Source organism: Lepisosteus platostomus, unplaced genomic scaffold (assembly GCF_059453375.1).
Source record: "Lepisosteus platostomus isolate fLepPlt1 unplaced genomic scaffold, fLepPlt1.hap1 Scaffold_42_H1, whole genome shotgun sequence".
Classification (NCBI taxonomy): Eukaryota; Metazoa; Chordata; class Actinopteri; order Semionotiformes; family Lepisosteidae; genus Lepisosteus; species Lepisosteus platostomus.
This window is the reverse complement of record NW_028291665.1, coordinates 604,195-627,100: the sequence shown is the minus strand read 5'-3', so window position 1 is coordinate 627,100 and position 22,906 is coordinate 604,195. Positions and strand designations below refer to the sequence as shown.

Sequence of the window (22,906 nt, the reverse complement as noted above, 5' to 3'; positions counted from 1 at the left end):
CTTAATTCTGCCTTATTAATAAGCCTCGCCGCTACATCAGCATGCAATAAACCTATTACTTGTTCCTTTGCAGCCGAGGCATGCTGACGTAGCTACCCAGCTGAACATCTTGCAGACTCTACAGTACTTCTCTCCTGTAGAAGTAAAGCAGGGCTTGCTGGGTGAGCTTTTGCTCCGGTAAATTAGGTCACGTGTCATGTTAAATCACTTCTTCTAAACACAACATTTGCTGGTGCTAGCTTTCCCCATGAAAAGAGACATTTCCCTTACAGTACATGACATATCGTTTTTATTCTATCAATAAGTATAGAAATTAAACAAAAGAAAAAATGGTGTCGCCAAAGAATGCACAGCTCTGTCGCCTTGGGGAGGTGTCAAGGGCATTGAGCTCCTTGGACATGAAAAGTGCCCGATAAATGCCATTTCTCATCATTTCTCTTGGCGTCAGTTCTGCTATTAAATGGGACGGAGGCAACGGGTTCAGAGAGCAGGTTAAGTGCACACCGAACGCAGATGTGTCCAAGTGTCTGTAAAAGCGCGGTGCTCCGCTGGCGCTGTTCCCTAGTGGCTTAAAGTGCCTGCCTAGTAAGCAGGCGATCCTGGGTCTGAATACCAGCGGTGCCTCTCTCCGTGTCTTGTTGTGCCGAATGTCTCATTTCAGACAAACGTACAGCTTGGTTCAGTTTAATGCAAGAATTCATTTCCTTTCTGGAATAACTTGTTTTTGAAGAAATCCATACAGCTTGTGAAAGATGAAATCCATTTCTTGGTTGTCAGTGGAAAAAGATTGCCGGCTGCAAGAAGCGCAAGTGATTGTTTTCTTTGACCATAAACCTGCAAATGTAGGGAGTACAAGCGGCCGTCAGTCTCTGTGGCACAATCGGTTAGCGCGTTCGGCTGTTAACCGAAAGGTTGGTGGTTCAAGCCCACCCAGGGACGTATGTCTCCGTTTTTCCAATGTAAACATCATCACCGCTAAAGAAGATGGCGCAGGAGGCTCCACAGTCGAAACGTTGTGCTTCTTTTCTTCTCTTTTCAGCATGGAGTAAACCTTTGCTTGATCCTTTGCAGCCTACGCATGCTGACACAGCTACCTTTCTCTTAACGCGCCTCAATCATTATTCACCAAAACCATCAGCAGAATGTGTCGCCTTTGTGGTGATGTCACTCCTCTGCTTCACAAATGTCCTTAGTGACGGACCATTTCTTTCTGCCATTTTTCCGGAGCGGTTATTGATTGCTCCATCATTTCCCTCATACTTTCCATCCCTAGATTGAAAAAAAAAAACAGAAACAGGCTGACAGGACGACAATCAAATTGCAAAAACTCATCAAAGCACTCGATAGAGTATTTGAATCCACAAGTAGCTACGAGCAACTTTGTCCTGGCTTGCATGAAAGTCGGAAAATGTCAAAAAGAAAAAGATGGTGGCTTTTTCATATCTGTTCTTTTATTTTTAGTTCGTTGGCTCTTCTGTCCATTGTCCTCCTGCCTGGCTCTTGACCTGTGACTGTCTGAACGCACACATTAGACTTTCAGGCGGGGGATTTGTCCTGAGCCTCCGTGGAAGACCCACCCACCCCCATAAATAACTGCTCTAGAAACACATGAATGCAAAACTAAACCACAGCTTAAAGATGAGCTCCAACTCAGTGCCATACTAATGTAAACGAAGTAATACTAAGACATGTTCTTATGGATTTGTCTTACCTTGAGATATGTAATTGGATTTCAGGATTAACTTCCTCATTCAATGTACTGGTGATTCTTTGCCTGGTCAGTACCTGGGTGGGAGACCTCCAGCGAACAATTAAGCTTGCTGCTGGAAGTGGTGTTAAGAGACTCTTAGGATCTTCCAGAGGTGTCTGTCCAATAGCACTAGTTGCCTTAGAGCTGGCTCAAACATTGCTCAAGAGTCTACCTTTCACAGATGCGCAAAGATGAATGATGGGGGTGCACGCTTCAAGGAGCCTTCCAACTGTAGGGACCGATTAGAGACGATCCGTAGCATGTGTTCGTTTCCATATACGCCCCGTGTCTCAACGGTAGGACAGAGAAAAATACTGCCTCGACACGTAACAGCGTTATATTAAACCGCAGGACTTGAGGGCTGTTTTGTTTGAATGTTCAAGGCATTGGTAAGAGCGTAGGTCAAGGGCCATTGGTGCATCTCCTGTAACTGGAGTAAAAATGCTATTCAAACTGCAGTGACTAAAATCGTCGTCCACATGTCTCCGTTGTTGATTGCTTTCAGTCTAAGAACGTTCTGTTTTCATGTCCGAACGGGGAGACTTTATCATTCCAACTTGAAGCCACCCTTAAGTCCTCTGAGGTGTGTGTGTGTGTGTGCTTGCACGTATGGCGTAAAAGGTTTCTTAAACGGAGAGCGAACTTGAAAAAAGTTGCCTCCGCTGCCGCCGCCGCCTCGCACTCCCTGTTCGATTGTAGCAAGAAGGCAGCGGCCGCGGCGCTTGCTGTAGTCGTGGCCGAGTGGGGTTAAGGTGACGGACTTGAAATCCGTTGGGGTCTCCCCGCGCAGGTTCAAATCCTGCCGACTACGGCGTGCTTTGCATTTGGTTGCGTGCGTGCGTGTAAAAGGACCAGCGCCGTTTCGTTTTCGCTGGGACCTTTAACACTCTAAATCGCCTGGACCCACAACCTGTGAAATCGATTCTTCAGCACCCACGATGGACGCTTTGCCGCTGGACACAGAGAACGATGCTTTTCTGCAACGAGCTTTCCAGCTGAATTTTCTCGGCAGCTCCGTACTGAACCTGTTCTCCATTGCAACATAGCGGAGGCTCGTCACGTCTATAGCAAGGCTGTGTAGGACCGCATACGCCACAGTGACTTGTACACAGACCACATGAAAGGCAAGCAAAATACACTTTTAAAATTCCAAAGACTCACAAGGTCAGAGAAACAGCGATGACCTGAACAGATCTGTTACAGAAGTCTAGGTTGACCTTTTTAGAGCTGTAATTGCATTTTTGTTTAATAGAAGATCAAATCTACTCGCATGTACCAGCACCTTACAGTTTATTGATGTTAATTCTGTTTAAGTAATAAGATTGCTAACGATGTTGGACTTTAGCCGGTGTTTTTTAGAACAAATTGCTTACACTTCTGTAAGGAATACGCAGTACGTGCCTTTGTCAGTCATTGCTCACCATACCTGTAACTTTCTTATCTAACTCACTTCCTCAAATGGTGAAGGTCCACAAACATAAATGAAAAAAAAACCCTTGTTGTAGATGAGGTGCACAAAAAAGCAGCCCCTGATAGTGTATAACACATTTATACTATTGCAGAGACACATGTAACATATATATACTGTATATATGAAACAGAAATAGAAACAGAAACAGGAATCGCTTACTCACCTGGAGAATCTCTGTAGGAATATCTAGCATTTATCAATGGAAATAAAAGCTGCTTTAATACAGTGCATGTTCAAACTCAAACCCTCAGCTGCTGTTCTTGTTTGTTTTGGGACAAATTGCAACTGAGCATCGCATGAGCCGTTACGTACCCTTATCTGTTAGGGAATTTCAAGGGAGGAGTTAGGTCAGAATGGGTAGGCTGCAAAACAACAAGTAAAGATTTATTCCAAGATGAAACGTTGTGGCGGTTTTCTTATCTTTTCAGCATGGACTAAACTTTTACGTGTTCCTTATATGCTATATATGTATATATTAGCACCAATGTCGTTCTTAAAAACTAACATGAAATTGTCAGGGACATTCAGCTATATACAAAGACGAGAGAGACAAAGTAATAATTCTGTATTAACGTGGCCTACATATTGACGCAATGATCAAACTGACTGACATGTTCTGATTCAGATCCCCTGCAGTTCATGCCAATTAGAACAATAGCAATGCTGAGTCCTCCCCACCCTACTGAGCACAAATTTAGCTGCTCTCCAGTTCTGTTCTGCATGTTTTTTCATTGCAATTGAGCTCGGAGCTGGAGATGATCTCCATACAGTTCTGTGTTCACCAGCCCGCACTTGCGTGCTAATTTACGGGTTGTGGCAAATGCTTTTCTATAGTTCATATACATGACGGCAACCTGTTACCTAGGAACCTGAGAGGTTTAAAAGCCTCACGAGCCAGGCAGGACTCAAACCTACAATCTTCTGATCCGAAGTCAGACGCGTTATCCATTACGCCACTGGCCCATAGAACATGCGCTTGCACTCCACCACAGAGAGCTCTACACTGCTACTAGTAGTACACTTCCCCATCTAAATTTTCACAGCAAGAAACTTGTGTTTCCTACTATTTTTGTCAGGTTTAAAATATCATCTCCTTAAAACAGAAAAAGTGTTGATGTGTTGTGCTGAAATTCCGATTGATTTTGAATTCAAAGAAAAAAGGTTTTCTTCCAAAACACCATGAAATTGTCACATCTTGCAGACAATAGGTGTATTCCATGTTGAAAAGAGAAGAAAGAAAACCATGGAGCCTTTTACAGGTGTGAGGCTTCTTCAGGTGTGAGAAGACCTCACAGTCGAAACGCTGTGTTTCCGTTCTTCTCTTTTCAGCATGCAATAAACCTAGTACTTGTTCCTTTGCAGCCGAGGCATGCTGACGTAGCTACCCAGCTGAACATCTTGCAGACTCTACAGTACTTCTCTCCTGTAGAAGTAAAGCAGGGCTTGCTGGGTGAGCTTTTGCTCCGGTAAATTAGGTCACGTGTCATGTTAAATCACTTCTTCTAAACACAACATTTGCTGGTGCTAGCTTTCCCCATGAAAAGAGACATTTCCCTTACAGTACATGACATATCGTTTTTATTCTATCAATAAGTATAGAAATTAAACAAAAGAAAAAATGGTGTCGCCAAAGAATGCACAGCTCTGTCACCTTGGGGAGGTGTCAAGGGCATTGAACTCCTTGGACATGAAAAGTGCCCGATAAATGCCATTTCTCATCATTTCTCTTGGCGTCAGTTCTGCTATTAAATGGGACGGAGGCAACGGGCTCAGAGAGCAGGTTAAGTGCACACCGAACGCAGATGTGTCCAAGTGTCTGTAAAAGCGCGGTGCTCCGCTGGCGCTGTTCCCTAGTGGCTTAAAGTGCCCGCCTAGTAAGCAGGCGATCCTGGGTCTGAATACCAGCGGTGCCTCTCTCCGTGTCTTGTTGTGCCGAATGTATCATTTCAGACAAACATGTACAGCTTGGTTCAGTTTAATGCAAGAATTCATTTCCTTTCTGGAATAACTTGTTTTTGAAGAAATCCATACAGCTTGTGAAAGATGAAATCCATTTCTTGGTTGTCAGTGGAAAAAGATTGCCGGCTGCAAGAAGCGCAAGTGATTGTTTTCTTTGACCATAAACCTGCAAATATAGGGAGCACAAGCGGCCGTCAGTCTCTGTGGCGCAATCGGTTAGCGCGTTCGGCTGTTAACCGAAAGGTTGGTGGTTCAAGCCCACCCAGGGACGCATGTCTCCGTTTTTCCAATGTAAACATCATCACCGCTAAAGAAGATGGCGCAGAAGGCTCCACAGTCGAAACGTTGTGCTTCTTTTCTTCTCTTTTCAGCATGGAGTAAACCTTTGCTTGATCCTTTGCAGCCTACGCATGCTGACACAGCTACCTTTCTCTTAACGCGCCTCAATCATTATTCACCAAAACCATCAGCAGAATGTGTCGCCTTTGTGGTGATGTCACTCCTCTGCTTCACAAATGTCCTTAGTGACGGACCATTTCTTTCTGCCATTTTTCCGGAGCGGTTATTGATTGCTCCATCATTTCCCTCATACTTTCCATCCCTAGATTGAAAAAAAAAAACAGAAACAGGCTGACAGGACGACAATCAAATTGCAAAAACTCATCAAAGCACTCGATAGAGTATTTGAATCCACAAGTAGCTACGAGCAACTTTGTCCTGGCTTGTATGAAAGTCGGAAAATGTCAAAAAGACAAAGATGGTGGCTTTTTCATATCTGTTCTTTTATTTTTAGTTCGTTGGCTCTTCTGTCCATTGTCCTCCTGCCTGGCTCTTGACCTGTGACTGTCTGAACGCACACATTAGACTTTCAGGCGGGGGATTTGTCCTGAGCCTCTGTGGAAGACCCACCCACCCCCATAAATAACTGCTCTAGAAACACATGAATGCAAAACTAAACCACAGCTTAAAGAGGAGCTCCAACTCAGTGCCATACTAATGTAAACGAAGTAATACTAAGACATGTTCTTATGGATTTGTCTTACCTTGAGATATGTAATTGGATTTCAGGATTAACTTCCTCATTCAATGTACTGGTGATTCTTTGCCTGGTCAGTACCTGGGTGGGAGACCTCCAGCGAACAATTAAGCTTACTGCTGGAAGTGGTGTTAAGAGACTCTTAGGATCTTCCAGAGGTGTCTGTCCAATAGCACTAGTTGCCTTAGAGCTGGCTCAAACATTGCTCAAGAGTCTACCTTTCACAGATGCGCAAAGATGAATGATGGGGGTGCACGCTTCAAGGAGCCTTCCAACTGTAGGGACCGATTAGAGACGATCCGTAGCATGTGTTCGTTTCCATATCTGCCCCGTGTCTCAACGGTAGGACAGAGTCAAATACTGCCTCGACACGTAACAGCATTATATATAACCGCAGGACTTGAGGGCTGTTTTGTTTGAATGTTCAAGGCATTGGTAAGAGCGTAGGTCAAGGGCCATTGGTGCATCTCCTGTAACTGGAGTAAAAATGCTATTCAAAGTGCAGTGACTAAAATCGTCGTCCACATGTCTCCGTTGTTGATTGCTTTCTGTCTAAGAACGTTCTGTTTTCATGTCCGAACGGGGAGACTTTATCATTCCAACTTGAAGCCACCCTTAAGTCCTCTGAGGTGTGTGTGTGTGTGTCCTTGCACGTATGGCGTAAAAGGTTTCTTAAACGGAGAGCGAACTTGAAAAAAGTTGCCTCCGCTGCCGCCGCCACCTCGCACTCCCTGTTCGATTGTAGCAAGAAGGCAGCGGCCGCGGTGCTCGCTGTAGTCGTGGCCGAGTGGTTAAGGTGACGGACTTGAAATCCGTTGGGGTCTCCCCGCGCAGGTTCAAATCCTGCCGACTACGGCGTCCTTTGCATTTGGTTGCGTGCGTGCGTGTAAAAGGACCAGCGCCGTTTCGTTTTCGCTGGGACCTTTAACACTCTAAATCGCCTGGACCCGCAGCCTGTGAAATCGATTCTTCAGCACCCACGATGGACGCTTTGCCGCTGGACACAGATAACGATGCTTTTCTGCAACGAGCTTTCCAGCTGAATTTTCTCGGCAGCTCCGTACTGAACCTGTTCTCCATTGCAACATAGCGGAGGCTCGTCACGTCTATAGCAAGGCTGTGTAGGACCGCATACGCCACAGTGACTTGTACACAGACCACATGAAAGGCAAGCAAAATACACTTTTAAAATTCCAAAGACTCACAAGGTCAGAGAAACAGCGATGACCTGAACAGATCTGTTACAGAAGTCTAGGTTGACCTTTTTAGAGCTGTAATTGCATTTTTGTTTAATAGAAGATCAAATCTACTCGCATGTACCAGCACCTTACAGTTTATTGATGTTAATTCTGTTTAAGTAATAAGATTGCTAACGATGTTGGACTTTAGCCGGTGTTTTTTAGAACAAATTGCTTACACTTCTGTAAGGAATACGCAGTACGTGCCTTTGTCAGTCATTGCTCACCATACCTGTAACTTTCTTATCTAACTCACTTCCTCAAATGGTGAAGGTCCACAAACATAAATGAAAAAAAAACCCTTGTTGTAGATGAGGTGCACAAAAAAGCAGCCCCTGATAGTGTATAACACATTTATACTATTGCAGAGACACATGTAACATATATATACTGTATATATATATGAAACAGAAATAGAAACAGAAACAGGAATCGCTTACTCACCTGGAGAATCTCTGTAGGAATATCTAGCATTTATCAATGGAAATAAAAGCTGCTTTAATACAGTGCATGTTCAAACTCAAACCCTCAGCTGCTGTTCTTGTTTGTTTTGGGACAAATTGCAACTGAGCATCGCATGAGCCGTTACGTACCCTTATCTGTTAGGGAATTTCAAGGGAGGAGTTAGGTCAGAATGGGTAGGCTGCAAAACAACAAGTAAAGATTTATTCCAAGATGAAACGTTGTGGCGGTTTTCTTATCTTTTCAGCATGGACTAAACTTTTACGTGTTCCTTATATGCTATATATGTATATATTAGCACCAATGTCGTTCTTAAAAACTAACATGAAATTGTCAGGGACATTCAGCTATATACAAAGACGAGACAGACAAAGTAATAATTCTGTATTAACGTGGCCTACATACTGACGCAATGATCAAACTAACTGACATGTTCTGATTCAGATACCCTGCAGTTCATGCCAATTAGAACAATAGCAATGCTGAGTCCTCCCCACCCTACCGAGCACAAATTCAGCTGCTCTCCAGTTCTGTTCTGCATGTTTTTTCATTGCAATTGAGCTCGGAGCTGGAGATGATCTCCATACAGTTCTGTGTTCACCAGCCCGCACTTGCGTGCTAATTTACGGGTTGTGGCAAATGCTTTTCTATAGTTCATATACATGACGGCAACCTGTTACCTAGGAACCTGAGAGGTTTAAAAGCCTCACGAGCCAGGCAGGACTCAAACCTCCAATCTTCTGATCCGAAGTCAGACGCGTTATCCATTACGCCACTGGCCCATAGAACATGCGCTTGCACTCCACCACAGAGAGCTCTACACTGCTACTAGTAGTACACTTCCCCATCTAAATTTTCACAGCAAGAAACTTGTGTTTCCTACTATTTTTGTCAGGTTTAAAATATCATCTCCTTAAAACAGAAAAAGTGTTGATGTGTTGTGCTGAAATTCCGATTGATTTTGAATTCAAAGAAAAAAGGTTTTCTTCCAAAACACCATGAAATTGTCACATCTTGCAGACAATAGGTGTATTCCATGTTGAAAAGAGAAGAAAGAAAACCATGGAGCCTTTTACAGGTGTGAGGCTTCTTCAGGTGTGAGAAGACCTCACAGTCGAAACGCTGTGTTTCCGTTCTTCTCTTTTCAGCATGCAATAAACCTAGTACTTGTTCCTTTGCAGCCGAGGCATGCTGACGTAGCTACCCAGCTGAACATCTTGCAGACTCTACAGTACTTCTCTCCTGTAGAAGTAAAGCAGGGCTTGCTGGGTGAGCTTTTGCTCCGGTAAATTAGGTCACGTGTCATGTTAAATCACTTCTTCTAAACACAACATTTGCTGGTGCTAGCTTTCCCCATGAAAAGAGACATTTCCCTTACAGTACATGACATATCGTTTTTATTCTATCAATAAGTATAGAAATTAAACAAAAGAAAAAATGGTGTCGCCAAAGAATGCACAGCTCTGTCACCTTGGGGAGGTGTCAAGGGCATTGAACTCCTTGGACATGAAAAGTGCCCGATAAATGCCATTTCTCATCATTTCTCTTGGCGTCAGTTCTGCTATTAAATGGGACGGAGGCAACGGGCTCAGAGAGCAGGTTAAGTGCACACCGAACGCAGATGTGTCCAAGTGTCTGTAAAAGCGCGGTGCTCCGCTGGCGCTGTTCCCTAGTGGCTTAAAGTGCTCGCCTAGTAAGCAGGCGATCCTGGGTCTGAATACCAGCGGTGCCTCTCTCCGTGTCTTGTTGTGCCGAATGTATCATTTCAGACAAACATGTACAGCTTGGTTCAGTTTAATGCAAGAATTCATTTCCTTTCTGGAATAACTTGTTTTTGAAGAAATCCATACAGCTTGTGAAAGATGAAATCCATTTCTTGGTTGTCAGTGGAAAAAGATTGCCGGCTGCAAGAAGCGCAAGTGATTGTTTTCTTTGACCATAAACCTGCAAATGTAGGGAGCACACGCGGCCGTCAGTCTCTGTGGCGCAATCGGTTAGCGCGTTCGGCTGTTAACCGAAAGGTTGGTGGTTCAAGCCCACCCAGGGACGCATGTCTCCGTTTTTCCAATGTAAACATCATCACCGCTAAAGAAGATGGCGCAGAAGGCTCCACAGTCGAAACGTTGTGCTTCTTTTCTTCTCTTTTCAGCATGGAGTAAACCTTTGCTTGATCCTTTGCAGCCTACGCATGCTGACACAGCTACCTTTCTCTTAACGCGCCTCAATCATTATTCACCAAAACCATCAGCAGAATGTGTCGCCTTTGTGGTGATGTCACTCCTCTGCTTCACAAATGTCCTTAGTGACGGACCATTTCTTTCTGCCATTTTTCCGGAGCGGTTATTGATTGCTCCATCATTTCCCTCATACTTTCCATCCCTAGATTGAAAAAAAAAACAGAAACAGGCTGACAGGACGACAATCAAATTGCAAAAACTCATCAAAGCACTCGATAGAGTATTTGAATCCACAAGTAGCTACGAGCAACTTTGTCCTGGCTTGTATGAAAGTCGGAAAATGTCAAAAAGACAAAGATGGTGGCTTTTTCATATCTGTTCTTTTATTTTTAGTTCGTTGGCTCTTCTGTCCATTGTCCTCCTGCCTGGCTCTTGACCTGTGACTGTCTGAACGCACACATTAGACTTTCAGGCGGGGGATTTGTCCTGAGCCTCTGTGGAAGACCCACCCACCCCCATAAATAACTGCTCTAGAAACACATGAATGCAAAACTTAACCACAGCTTAAAGAGGAGCTCCAACTCAGTGCCATACTAATGTAAACGAAGTAATACTAAGACATGTTCTTATGGATTTGTCTTACCTTGAGATATGTAATTGGATTTCAGGATTAACTTCCTCATTCAATGTACTGGTGATTCTTTGCCTGGTCAGTACCTGGGTGGGAGACCTCCAGCGAACAATTAAGCTTGCTGCTGGAAGTGGTGTTAAGAGACTCTTAGGATCTTCCAGAGGTGTCTGTCCAATAGCACTAGTTGCCTTAGAGCTGGCTCAAACATTGCTCAAGAGTCTACCTTTCACAGATGCGCAAAGATGAATGATGGGGGTGCACGCTTCAAGGAGCCTTCCAACTGTAGGGACCGATTAGAGACGATCCGTAGCATGTGTTCGTTTCCATATCTGCCCCGTGTCTCAACGGTAGGACAGAGTCAAATACTGCCTCGACACGTAACAGCATTATATATAACCGCAGGACTTGAGGGCTGTTTTGTTTGAATGTTCAAGGCATTGGTAAGAGCGTAGGTCAAGGGCCATTGGTGCATCTCCTGTAACTGGAGTAAAAATGCTATTCAAAGTGCAGTGACTAAAATCGTCGTCCACATGTCTCCGTTGTTGATTGCTTTCTGTCTAAGAACGTTCTGTTTTCATGTCCGAACGGGGAGACTTTATCATTCCAACTTGAAGCCACCCTTAAGTCCTCTGAGGTGTGTGTGTGCTTGCACGTATGGCGTAAAAGGTTTCTTAAACGGAGAGCGAACTTGAAAAAAGTTGCCTTCGCTGCCGCCGCCACCTCGCACTCCCTGTTCGATTGTAGCAAGAAGGCAGCGGCCGCGGTGCTTGCTGTAGTCGTGGCCGAGTGGTTAAGGTGACGGACTTGAAATCCGTTGGGGTCTCCCCGCGCAGGTTCAAATCCTGCCGACTACGGCGTCCTTTGCATTTGGTTGCGTGCGTGCGTGTAAAAGGACCAGCGCCGTTTCGTTTTCGCTGGGACCTTTAACACTCTAAATCGCCTGGACCCGCAGCCTGTGAAATCGATTCTTCAGCACCCACGATGGACGCTTTGCCGCTGGACACAGATAACGATGCTTTTCTGCAACGAGCTTTCCAGCTGAATTTTCTCAGCAGCTCCGTACTGAACCTGTTCTCCATTGCAACATAGCGGAGGCTCGTCACGTCTATAGCAAGGCTGGTTAGGACCGCATACGCCACAGTGACTTGTACACAGACCACATGAAAGGCAAGCAAAATACACTTTTAAAATTCCAAAGACTCACAAGGTCAGAGAAACAGCGATGACCTGAACAGATCTGTTACAGAAGTCTAGGTTGACCTTTTTAGAGCTGTAATTGCATTTTTGTTTAATAGAAGATCAAATCTACTCGCATGTACCAGCACCTTACAGTTTATTGATGTTAATTCTGTTTAAGTAATAAGATTGCTAACGATGTTGGACTTTAGCCGGTGTTTTTTAGAACAAATTGCTTACACTTCTGTAAGGAATACGCAGTACGTGCCTTTGTCAGTCATTGCTCACCATACCTGTAACTTTCTTATCTAACTCACTTCCTCAAATGGTGAAGGTCCACAAACATAAATGAAAAAAAAACCCTTGTTGTAGATGAGGTGCACAAAAAAGCAGCCCCTGATAGTGTATAACACATTTATACTATTGCAGAGACACATGTAACATATATATACTGTATATATATATGAAACAGAAATAGAAACAGAAACAGGAATCGCTTACTCACCTGGAGAATCTCTATAGGAATATCTAGCATTTATCAATGGAAATAAAAGCTGCTTTAATACAGTGCATGTTCAAACTCAAACCCTCAGCTGCTGTTCTTGTTTGTTTTGGGACAAATTGCAACTGAGCATCGCATGAGCCGTTACGTACCCTTATCTGTTAGGGAATTTCAAGGGAGGAGTTAGGTCAGAATGGGTAGGCTGCAAAACAACAAGTAAAGATTTATTCCAAGATGAAACGTTGTGGCGGTTTTCTTATCTTTTCAGCATGGACTAAACTTTTACGTGTTCCTTATATGCTATATATGTATATATTAGCACCAATGTCGTTCTTAAAAACTAACATGAAATTGTCAGGGACATTCAGCTATATACAAAGACGAGACAGACAAAGTAATAATTCTGTATTAACGTGGCCTACATACTGACGCAATGATCAAACTAACTGACATGTTCTGATTCAGATCCCCTGCAGTTCATGCCAATTAGAACAATAGCAATGCTGAGTCCTCCCCACCCTACCGAGCACAAATTCAGCTGCTCTCCAGTTCTGTTCTGCATGTTTTTTCATTGCAATTGAGCTCAGAGCTGGAGATGATCTCCATACAGTTCTGTGTTCACCAGCCCGCACTTGCGTGCTAATTTACGGGTTGTGGCAAATGCTTTTCTATAGTTCATATACATGACGGCAACCTGTTACCGAGGAACCTGAGAGGTTTAAAAGCCTCACGAGCCAGGCAGGACTCGAACCTCCAATCTTCTGATCCGAAGTCAGACGCGTTATCCATTACGCCACTGGCCCATAGAACATGCGCTTGCACTCCACCACAGAGAGCTCTACACTGCTACTAGTAGTACACTTCCCCATCTAAATTTTCACAGCAAGAAACTTGTGTTTCCTACTATTTTTATCAGGTTTAAAATATCATCTCCTTAAAACAGAAAAAGTGTTGATGTGTCGTGCTGAAATTCCGATTGATTTTGAATTCAAAGAAAAAAGGTTTTCTTCCAAAACACCATGAAATTGTCACATCTTGCAGACAATAGGTGTATTCCATGTTGAAAAGAGAAGAAAGAAAACCATGGAGCCTTTTACAGGTGTGAGGCTTCTTCAGGTGTGAGAAGACCTCACAGTCGAAACGCTGTGTTTCCGTTCTTCTCTTTTCAGCATGCAATAAACCTAGTACTTGTTCCTTTGCAGCCGAGGCATGCTGACGTAGCTACCCAGCTGAACATCTTGCAGACTCTACAGTACTTCTCTCCTGTAGAAGTAAAGCAGGGCTTGCTGGGTGAGCTTTTGCTCCGGTAAATTAGGTCACGTGTCATGTTAAATCACTTCTTCTAAACACAACATTTGCTGGTGCTAGCTTTCCCCATGAAAAGAGACATTTCCCTTACAGTACATGACATATCGTTTTTATTCTATCAATAAGTATAGAAATTAAACAAAAGAAAAAATGGTGTCGCCAAAGAATGCACAGCTCTGTCGCCTTGGGGAGGTGTCAAGGGCATTGAGCTCCTTGGACATGAAAAGTGCCCGATAAATGCCATTTCTCATCATTTCTCTTGGCGTCAGTTCTGCTATTAAATGGGACGGAGGCAACGGGTTCAGAGAGCAGGTTAAGTGCACACCGAACGCAGATGTGTCCAAGTGTCTGTAAAAGCGCGGTGCTCCGCTGGCGCTGTTCCCTAGTGGCTTAAAGTGCCCGCCTAGTAAGCAGGGGATCCTGGGTCTGAATACCAGCGGTGCCTCTCTCCGTGTCTTGTTGTGCCGAATGTCTCATTTCAGACAAACATGTACAGCTTGGTTCAGTTTAATGCAAGAATTCATTTCCTTTCTGGAATAACTTGTTTTTGAAGAAATCCATACAGCTTGTGAAAGATGAAATCCATTTCTTGGTTGTCAGTGGAAAAAGATTGCCGGCTGCAAGAAGCGCAAGTGATTGTTTTCTTTGACCATAAACCTGCAAATGTAGGGAGCACAAGCGGCCGTCAGTCTCTGTGGCGCAATCGGTTAGCGCGTTCGGCTGTTAACCGAAAGGTTGGTGGTTCAAGCCCACCCAGGGACGCATGTCTCCGTTTTTCCAATGTAAACATCATCACCGCTAAAGAAGATGGCGCAGAAGGCTCCACAGTCGAAACGTTGTGCTTCTTTTCTTCTCTTTTCAGCATGGAGTAAACCTTTGCTTGATCCTTTGCAGCCTACGCATGCTGACACAGCTACCTTTCTCTTAACGCACCTCAATCATTATTCACCAAAACCATCAGCAGAATGTGTCGCCTTTGTGGTGATGTCACTCCTCTGCTTCACAAATGTCCTTAGTGACGGACCATTTCATTCTGCCATTTTTCCGGAGCGGTTATTGATTGCTCCATCATTTCCCTCATACTTTCCATCCCAAGATTGAAAAAAAAAAACAGAAACAGGCTGATAGGACGACAATCAAATTGCAAAAACTCATCAAAGCACTCGATAGAGTATTTGAATCCACAAGTAGCTACGAGCAACTTTGTCCTGGCTTGCATGAAAGTCGGAAAATGTCAAAAAGAAAAAGATGGTGGCTTTTTCATATCTGTTCTTTTATTTTTAGTTCGTTGGCTCTTCTGTCCATTGTCCTCCTGCCTGGCTCTTGACCTGTGACTGTCTGAACGCACACATTAGACTTTCAGGCGGGGGATTTGTCCTGAGCCTCTGTGAAAGACCCACCCACCCCCATAAATAACTGCTCTAGAAACACATGAATGCAAAACTAAACCACAGCTTAAAGAGGAGCTCCAACTCAGTGCCATACTAATGTAAACGAAGTAATACTAAGACATGTTCTTATGGATTTGTCTTACCTTGAGATATGTAATTGGATTTCAGGATTAACTTCCTCATTCAATGTACTGGTGATTCTTTGCCTGGTCAGTACCTGGGTGGGAGACCTAAAGCGAACAATTAAGCTTGCTGCTGGAAGTGGTGTTAAGAGACTCTTAGGATCTTCCAGAGGTGTCTGTCCAATAGCACTAGTTGCCTTAGAGCTGGCTCAAACATTGCTCAAGAGTCTACCTTTCACAGATGCGCAAAGATGAATGATGGGGGTGCACGCTTCAAGGAGCCTTCCAACTGTAGGGACCGATTAGAGACGATCCGTAGCATGTGTTCATTTCCATATACGCCCCGTGTCTCAACGGTAGGACAGAGTCAAATACTGCCTCGACACGTAACAGCGTTATATTAAACCGCAGGACTTGAGGGCTGTTTTGTTTGAATGTTCAAGGCATTGGTAAGAGCGTAGGTCAAGGGCCATTGGTGCATCTCCTGTAACTGGAGTAAAAATGCTATTCAAAGTGCAGTGACTAAAATCGTCGTCCAGATGTCTCTGTTGTTGATTGCTTTCTGTCTAAGAACGTTCTGTTTTCATGTCCGAACGGGGAGACTTTATCATTCCAACTTGAAGCCACCCTTAAGTCCTCTGAGGTGTGTGTGTGTGTGCTTGCACGTATGGCGTAAAAGGTTTCTTAAACGGAGAGCGAACTTGAAAAAAGTTGCCTCCGCTGCCGCCGCCGCCTCGCACTCCCTGTTCGATTGTAGCAAGAAGGCAGCGGCCGCGGCGCTTGCTGTAGTCGTGGCCGAGAGGTTAAGGTGACGGACTTGAAATCCGTTGGGGTCTCCCCGCGCAGGTTCAAATCCTGCCGACTACGGCGTCCTTTGCATTTGGTTGCGTGCGTGCGTGTAAAAGGACCGGCGCCGTTTCGTTTTCACTGGGACCTTTAACACTCTAAATCGCCTGGACCCACAGCCTGTGAAATCGATTCTTCAGCACCCACGATGGACGCTTTGCCGCTGGACACAGAGAACGATGCTTTTCTGCAACGAGCTTTCCAGCTGAATTTTCTCGGCAGCTCCGTACTGAACCTGTTCTCCATTGCAACATAGCGGAGGCTCGTCACGTCTATAGCAAGGCTGTGTAGGACCGCATACGCCACAGTGACTTGTACACAGACCACATGAAAGGCAAGCAAAATACACTTTTAAAATTCCAAAGACTCACAAGGTCAGAGAAACAGCGATGACCTGAACAGATCTGTTACAGAAGTCTAGGTTGACCTTTTTAGAGCTGTAATTGCATTTTTGTTTAATAGAAGATCAAATCTACTCGCATGTACCAGCACCTTACAGTTTATTGATGTTAATTCTGTTTAAGTAATAAGATTGCTAACGATGTTGGACTTTAGCCGGTGTTTTTTAGAACAAATTGCTTACACTTCTGTAAGGAATACGCAGTACGTGCCTTTGTCAGTCATTGCTCACCATACCTGTAACTTTCTTATCTAACTCACTTCCTCAAATGGTGAAGGTCCACAAACATAAATGAAAAAAAAAACCCTTGTTGTAGATGAGGTGCACAAAAAAGCAGCCCCTGATAGTGTATAACACATTTATACTATTGCAGAGACACATGTAACATATATATACTGTATATATGAAACAGAAATAGAAACAGAAACAGGAATCGCTTACTCACCTGGAGAATCTCTGTAGGAATATCTAGCATTTATCAATGGAAATAAAAGCTGCTTTAATACAGTGCATGTTCAAACTCAAACCCTCAGCTGCTGTTCTTGTTTGTTTTGGGACAAATTGCAACTGAGCATCGCATGAGCCGTTACGTACCCTTATCTGTTAGGGAATTTCAAGGGAGGAGTTAGGTCAGAATGGGTAGGCTGCAAAACAACAAGTAAAGATTTATTCCAAGATGAAACGTTGTGGCGGTTTTCTTATCCTTTCAGCATGGACTAAACTTTTACGTGTTCCTTATATACTATATATGTATATATTAGCACCAATGTCGTTCTTAAAAACTAACATGAAATTGTCAGGGACATTCAGCTATATACAAAGACGAGACAGACAAAGTAATAATTCTGTATTAACGTGGCCTACATACTGACGCAATGATCAAACTGACTGACATGTTCTGATTCAGATCCCCTGCAGTTCATGCCAATTAGAACAATAGCAATGCTGAGTCCTCCCCACCCTACTGAGCACAAATTCATCTGCTCTCCAGTTCTGTTCTGCATGTTTTTTCATTGCAATTGAGCTCGGAGCTGGAGATGATCTCCATACAGTTCTGTGTTCACCAGCCCGCACTTGCGTGCTAATTTACGGGTTGTGGCAAATGCTTTTCTATAGTTCATATACATGACGGCAACCTGTTACCTAGGAACCTGAGAGGTTTAAAAGCCTCACGAGCCAGGCAGGACTCGAACTTCCAATCTTCTGATCCGAAGTCAGACGCGTTATCCATTACGCCACTGGCCCATAGAACATGCGCTTGCACTCCACCACAGAGAGCTCTACACTGCTACTAGTAGTACACTTCCCCATCTAAATTTTCACAGCAAGAAACTTGTGTTTCCTACTATTTTTGTCAGGTTTAAAATATCATCTCCTTAAAACAGAAAAAGTGTTGATGTGTTGTGCTGAAATTCCGATTGATTTTGAATTCAAAGAAAAAAGGTTTTCTTCCAAAACACCATGAAATTGTCACATCTTGCAGACAATAGGTGTATTCCATGTTGAAAAGAGAAGAAAGAAAACCATGGAGCCTTTTACAGGTGTGAGGCTTCTTCAGGTGTGAGAAGACCTCACAGTCGAAACGCTGTGTTTCCGTTCTTCTCTTTTCAGCATGCAATAAACCTAGTACTTGTTCCTTTGCAGCCGAGGCATGCTGACGTAGCTACCCAGCTGAACATCTTGCAGACTCTACAGTACTTCTCTCCTGTAGAAGTAAAGCAGGGCTTGCTGGGTGAGCTTTTGCTCCGGTAAATTAGGTCACGTGTCATGTTAAATCACTTCTTCTAAACACAACATTTGCTGGTGCTAGCTTTCCCCATGAAAAGAGACATTTCCCTTACAGTACATGACATATCGTTTTTATTCTATCAATAAGTATAGAAATTAAACAAAAGAAAAAATGGTGTCGCCAAAGAATGCACAGCTCTGTCGCCTTGGGGAGGTGTCAAGGGCATTGAGCTCCTTGGACATGAAAAGTGCCCGATAAATGCCATTTCTCATCATTTCTCTTGGCGTCAGTTCTGCTATTAAATGGGACGGAGGCAACGGGCTCAGAGAGCAGGTTAAGTGCACACCGAACGCAGATGTGTCCAAGTGTCTGTAAAAGCGCGGTGCTCCGCTGGCGCTGTTCCCTAGTGGCTTAAAGTGCCCGCCTAGTAAGCAGGCGATCCTGGGTCTGAATACCAGCGGTGCCTCTCTCCGTGTCTTGTTGTGCCGAATGTATCATTTCAGACAAACATGTACAGCTTGGTTCAGTTTAATGCAAGAATTCATTTCCTTTCTGGAATAACTTGTTTTTGAAGAAATCCATACAGCTTGTGAAAGATGAAATCCATTTCTTGGTTGTCAGTGGAAAAAGATTGCCGGCTGCAAGAAGCGCAAGTGATTGTTTTCTTTGACCATAAACCTGCAAATGTAGGGTGCACAAAAGACTGTCAGACTCTGTGGTGCTGAAAAGTTGGTGGTTCAAGCCCCTCCAGTATGCGTGTCTCAGTTTTTCCAATGTAAACATCATCACCATCGCTAAAGAAGATGGCGCAGAAGGCTCCACAGTCGAAACGTTGTGCTTCTTTTCTTCTTTTTTCAGCATGGAGTAAACCTTTGCTTTATCCTTTGCAGCCTAAGCATGCTGACGCAGCTACCTTTCTCTTAACACGCCTCAATCATTATTCACCAAAACGATCAGCAGAATAAGTCACCTTTGTGGTGATGTCACTCCTCTGCTTCACAAATGTCCTTAGTGACGGACCATTTCTTTCTGCCATTTTTCCGGAGCGGTTATTGATTGCTCCATCATTTCCCTCATACTTTCCATCCCTAGATTGAAAAAAAAAAACAGAAACAGGCTGACAGGACGACAATCAAATTGCAAAAACTCATCAAAGCACTCGATAGAGTATTTGAATCCACAAGTAGCTACGAGCAACTTTGTCCTGGCTTGCATGAAAGTCGGAAAATGTCAAAAAGAAAAAGATGGTGGCTTTTTCATATCTGTTCTTTTATTTTTAGTTCGTTGGCTCATCTGTCCATTGTCCTCCTGCCTGGCTCTTGACCTGTGACTGTTTGAACGCACACAGTAGACTTTCATGCAGGGGATTTGTCCTGAGCCTCTGTGAAGGACCCACCCACCCCCATAAATAACTGCTCTAGAAACACATGAATGCAAAACTAAACCACAGCTTAAAGAGGAGCTTGTCATGACCGCCAGGCAGTTAAGACCAACTCTTAAGCAATCTAAACAGCACCAGCAGAGGGTGATTATTAACAAACGCCGCCGCACGAGTTAACCCACCTGCACACACTCCACCGTGGGGTACGCAGTTCTATTTTTACCATCTTTACTTGCTTCCCGCTGGTATTGAGTCTACTCCTTGAGAGCTCTACCTGGCGTTTTTTCCATTACCTCGTTTATTCTGGATATTGGACTCCCCTTCTGCCTTTTCGACTTTGGACCTCGCCTCTCACCTCGGACTGTTTGCCACCAGTGTTCTCCCTGGATTACGACTTACCTTACGCCTCTTGACCACGAAACAAAGCAAAGCAGAGCAAAACAAAATGAACAAACGAAAAGCCTCACGTCCCGCACTTGCGTGTAACGCCGTTACGTGCCCAAGCGGTATTGTACTTCATCTTAGCACTGCACCCCGGGGCGTACGGTATATGGGAACGAGCACACGCCACAAATCGTCTCGAATCACTCCCTACAGCTGTAAGGCACCTTGAAGCGTGCACCCCCAACATTTTTCTTTGCGCATCTGTGAAAGGTAAACTCTTGAGCAAACTCTGAACCAGCTCTAAGGAAACTAATCCGATTAGACGTTACTTTGACTCATCCTTTAAGGGAACCTTGTTAATTGGAGAAATCAATGATTTCGAATGAATTCTGTATGCGTTAAAAGACAGCTATACACAGAAAACATGCAGGACACTTCTCATGATGTTTCCCGAGCCGAAACACAGTGCGTTTTTCCAAGCCCTCTGACAAAGCCCGCCCACTGAAAACTGCAGCAGATCGTGTAAAGACGTTCAACTTTGTAACTACTGCACGCACAGGAAGCAGAATAAATTCCTCTTTTCAAACTGTCAAAGGTTTGCTTTGCGAACACTGCAGGACATCGCACAATCTCTTTTGAATGGGGACAAACGATTTCTTATGGGGCACAGTAAGTACAGACGTTTAAAAAGCTCCACTCATGCCGACGATGCAGCATGAAGAAGCGCAACCTAACGTTTGCATTCCTAGCAAATTCCTTTTATTTTTTGATAAATAAAGACAGTCTTGTTTAACAAACAACACACACAACATTTTACATTGTCAATTCAATTCAAATCAATGTATTTCTATATAGCACCTTTCACAACAAGGTTGTCCCAAGGCACTTAACAATGCAAGTTGTTAAGAGCCTTGTGTCTAATATGCCGCCTAGGTAACGTGCTGTCTCTTTGAGGCAGATGTTTAAATCCTCTGAGTTAAGTGCTGAAGTTATAGTAGTCCTATCAGTATTGTTGCCTCCGATCAACAGATCCTCATTTTTCTCAGAGTTGAGTAACAAAAAGTTTTCACACATCCAAGTATTTCCTTCCTTAATGCATTTAACTAAACTGATAATAGAAGAGTTGTCGTTTGGTGTAAACAAAATGTTTATTTGAGTGTCATCAGCATATGAATGAAAGTTCATATTATTTTTTCATATTATCCTACCTAGCAGCAGCATGTAGAGAGAGAGAGCAATATTGGTCCCAGCACTGATCTTCTGGTACCCCAAATTGAACTAGTGACATTGATGAAGCAGTACAATTATTAGATATTTGAACATAATGAAAACGATGAGTAAAATGTGAAGTAAACCACTGAAGGACGGTTCCAGATAAGCCAACCTCAAACTCAAGCCTGTGTAACAAAACAGAGAGGTCAACCGTGTCAAAGGCAGCTCTAAGATCTAGAAGCAAAGCACAAGCACTGTTGCATTCCCTGCATCAGTAGCTAAGAGAATATCATTTACGACTCTTGTTAATGCAGTTTCAGAAACCAGACTAAAATTTCTCAAGTATATTATTTGAATCCAGATATGATTGACGTTGGGCAACAACTATTCTCCCAAGACTTTTAGATTGAAATGGGACCTTTGAGACAGGCCTGTAGTTGTTAAGAACTTGTTGATCCAAATTTGACTTCTTAAGAGCGGTCTAACAACCGCTACCTTAAATTGATCAGGTACAACGCCTGACGCAAGCGATGCATTCATCATACTAATTATAGGTCCTGCCAGTCCTTCGAGGGAATCTTTGACTAGCTGAGTGGGGATGGGATCTAGCGAACAGGTGGTTGACTTTGTCTTACGTCTGTGTTTATGAGTCCACCATAAGAAGAAATCTGAACAGGAGTGGTGATCATGCGAGGTCACCATGGAGGAAACCACTGCTCTCCCCCCAAAAAAAACCACCACTGCCCCTCTCAAGTTTGCTAAAGACCACATGGATGTTCCACAGCAACTCCTGGAACAATGTTCTGTGGACAGTGACAAAAGTTGAACATGTTGGTAAATGTGCACAACGTTATGTTTGGAGATAACAAAACACTGCATACCAACTCCAAAACCTCATCCCACCTGGGAAGCATAGCGGAGGCTGTACGGCTTGCAATCATCGAGGGACCGATGAATTCCAAGATGTATCAGGAAATTCTACAGCAGAATGTCAGGGTGTCTGCCTGTGATCTAAAACTCGAAAGACGCTGGGTCATGCAGCATGACAAAAACAAAGGAGTACATCAACAACAGAGTGGCTGAAACAATAGAAATTCCGTATTTTGGGATGGCCGAGTAAGAGTCCTGACCCCAATCCCATTGAAGTGCTGTGGCGTGATCTGAAGCAGGCCGTTCAGTGCAAGACATCTCCCAACTGTATGTGAGAGAAAAGCAGAGACGCTCACTGAGTAAGGTGGGGTTGCAGCTTTGCAAATCAAAAGGACATTTGTACGCTCAAAAAGGGACAGTAGCACCCCAGATGGGACTCGAACCCACAATCCCTGGCTTAGGAGGCCAGTGCCTTATCCATTAGGCCACTGGGGCACACTGGGTTGGGTCGATCACGCTGATGAAGAGCCAGTTTTTTTTTTCCTTTGCTTTTTCAAAGGGATCCCCAAAATTAGGAAAGTTAGGCAGCAGAAGGTTTACTGTGACCTGAGAAGGACCGGCATCCAATCACGGTGGTACACACACACACGCTCTCACTCATCTGAGCTACACGGCTACCAAGATGATCTCAGGTGCGCCGAGCTGGTACGGAACATATTGAACTGATCGACGGCGAATTGTCTCTCAGACAGGCTTTTCACCTCTGAGCTCCCTGACTGACAGTAATCAGCTAGGTAGTGAAACAGTCAGCTGCTTCTAAGCCTTAAACAGCTGCATCTCGGCGCTTCCACAGAGAGATGA

The 22,906-nt window shown here is 44.0% G+C and overlaps 11 non-coding genes across 11 annotated transcripts; 8 read left to right on the top strand and 3 right to left on the bottom strand.

The window, feature by feature from the left end:
* Window positions 1-865: 865 nt before the first annotated feature.
* On the top strand, window positions 866-939 carry trnan-guu (transfer RNA asparagine (anticodon GUU)). Its single transcript has one exon. It is a non-coding gene; the product is annotated as a tRNA-Asn (tRNA).
* A 1,538-nt stretch (window positions 940-2,477) lies between these two features.
* On the top strand, window positions 2,478-2,561 carry trnas-uga (transfer RNA serine (anticodon UGA)). The gene has a single exon. It is a non-coding gene; the product is annotated as a tRNA-Ser (tRNA).
* A 1,550-nt stretch (window positions 2,562-4,111) lies between these two features.
* On the bottom strand, window positions 4,112-4,184 carry trnar-ucg (transfer RNA arginine (anticodon UCG)). The gene has a single exon. It is a non-coding gene; the product is annotated as a tRNA-Arg (tRNA).
* Window positions 4,185-5,377: 1,193 nt separating this feature from the next.
* On the top strand, window positions 5,378-5,451 carry trnan-guu (transfer RNA asparagine (anticodon GUU)). The gene has a single exon. It is a non-coding gene; the product is annotated as a tRNA-Asn (tRNA).
* A 1,538-nt stretch (window positions 5,452-6,989) lies between these two features.
* trnas-uga (transfer RNA serine (anticodon UGA)) lies at window positions 6,990-7,071 on the top strand. Its single transcript has one exon. It is a non-coding gene; the product is annotated as a tRNA-Ser (tRNA).
* A 2,820-nt stretch (window positions 7,072-9,891) lies between these two features.
* On the top strand, window positions 9,892-9,965 carry trnan-guu (transfer RNA asparagine (anticodon GUU)). The gene has a single exon. It is a non-coding gene; the product is annotated as a tRNA-Asn (tRNA).
* A 1,531-nt stretch (window positions 9,966-11,496) lies between these two features.
* Window positions 11,497-11,578, top strand: trnas-uga (transfer RNA serine (anticodon UGA)). The gene has a single exon. It is a non-coding gene; the product is annotated as a tRNA-Ser (tRNA).
* A 1,554-nt stretch (window positions 11,579-13,132) lies between these two features.
* Window positions 13,133-13,205, bottom strand: trnar-ucg (transfer RNA arginine (anticodon UCG)). Its single transcript has one exon. It is a non-coding gene; the product is annotated as a tRNA-Arg (tRNA).
* Window positions 13,206-14,398: 1,193 nt separating this feature from the next.
* On the top strand, window positions 14,399-14,472 carry trnan-guu (transfer RNA asparagine (anticodon GUU)). Its single transcript has one exon. It is a non-coding gene; the product is annotated as a tRNA-Asn (tRNA).
* Window positions 14,473-16,008: 1,536 nt separating this feature from the next.
* trnas-uga (transfer RNA serine (anticodon UGA)) lies at window positions 16,009-16,090 on the top strand. Its single transcript has one exon. It is a non-coding gene; the product is annotated as a tRNA-Ser (tRNA).
* Window positions 16,091-22,467: 6,377 nt separating this feature from the next.
* trnar-ccu (transfer RNA arginine (anticodon CCU)) lies at window positions 22,468-22,540 on the bottom strand. Its single transcript has one exon. It is a non-coding gene; the product is annotated as a tRNA-Arg (tRNA).
* Between the last annotated feature and the right edge of the window lie 366 nt (window positions 22,541-22,906).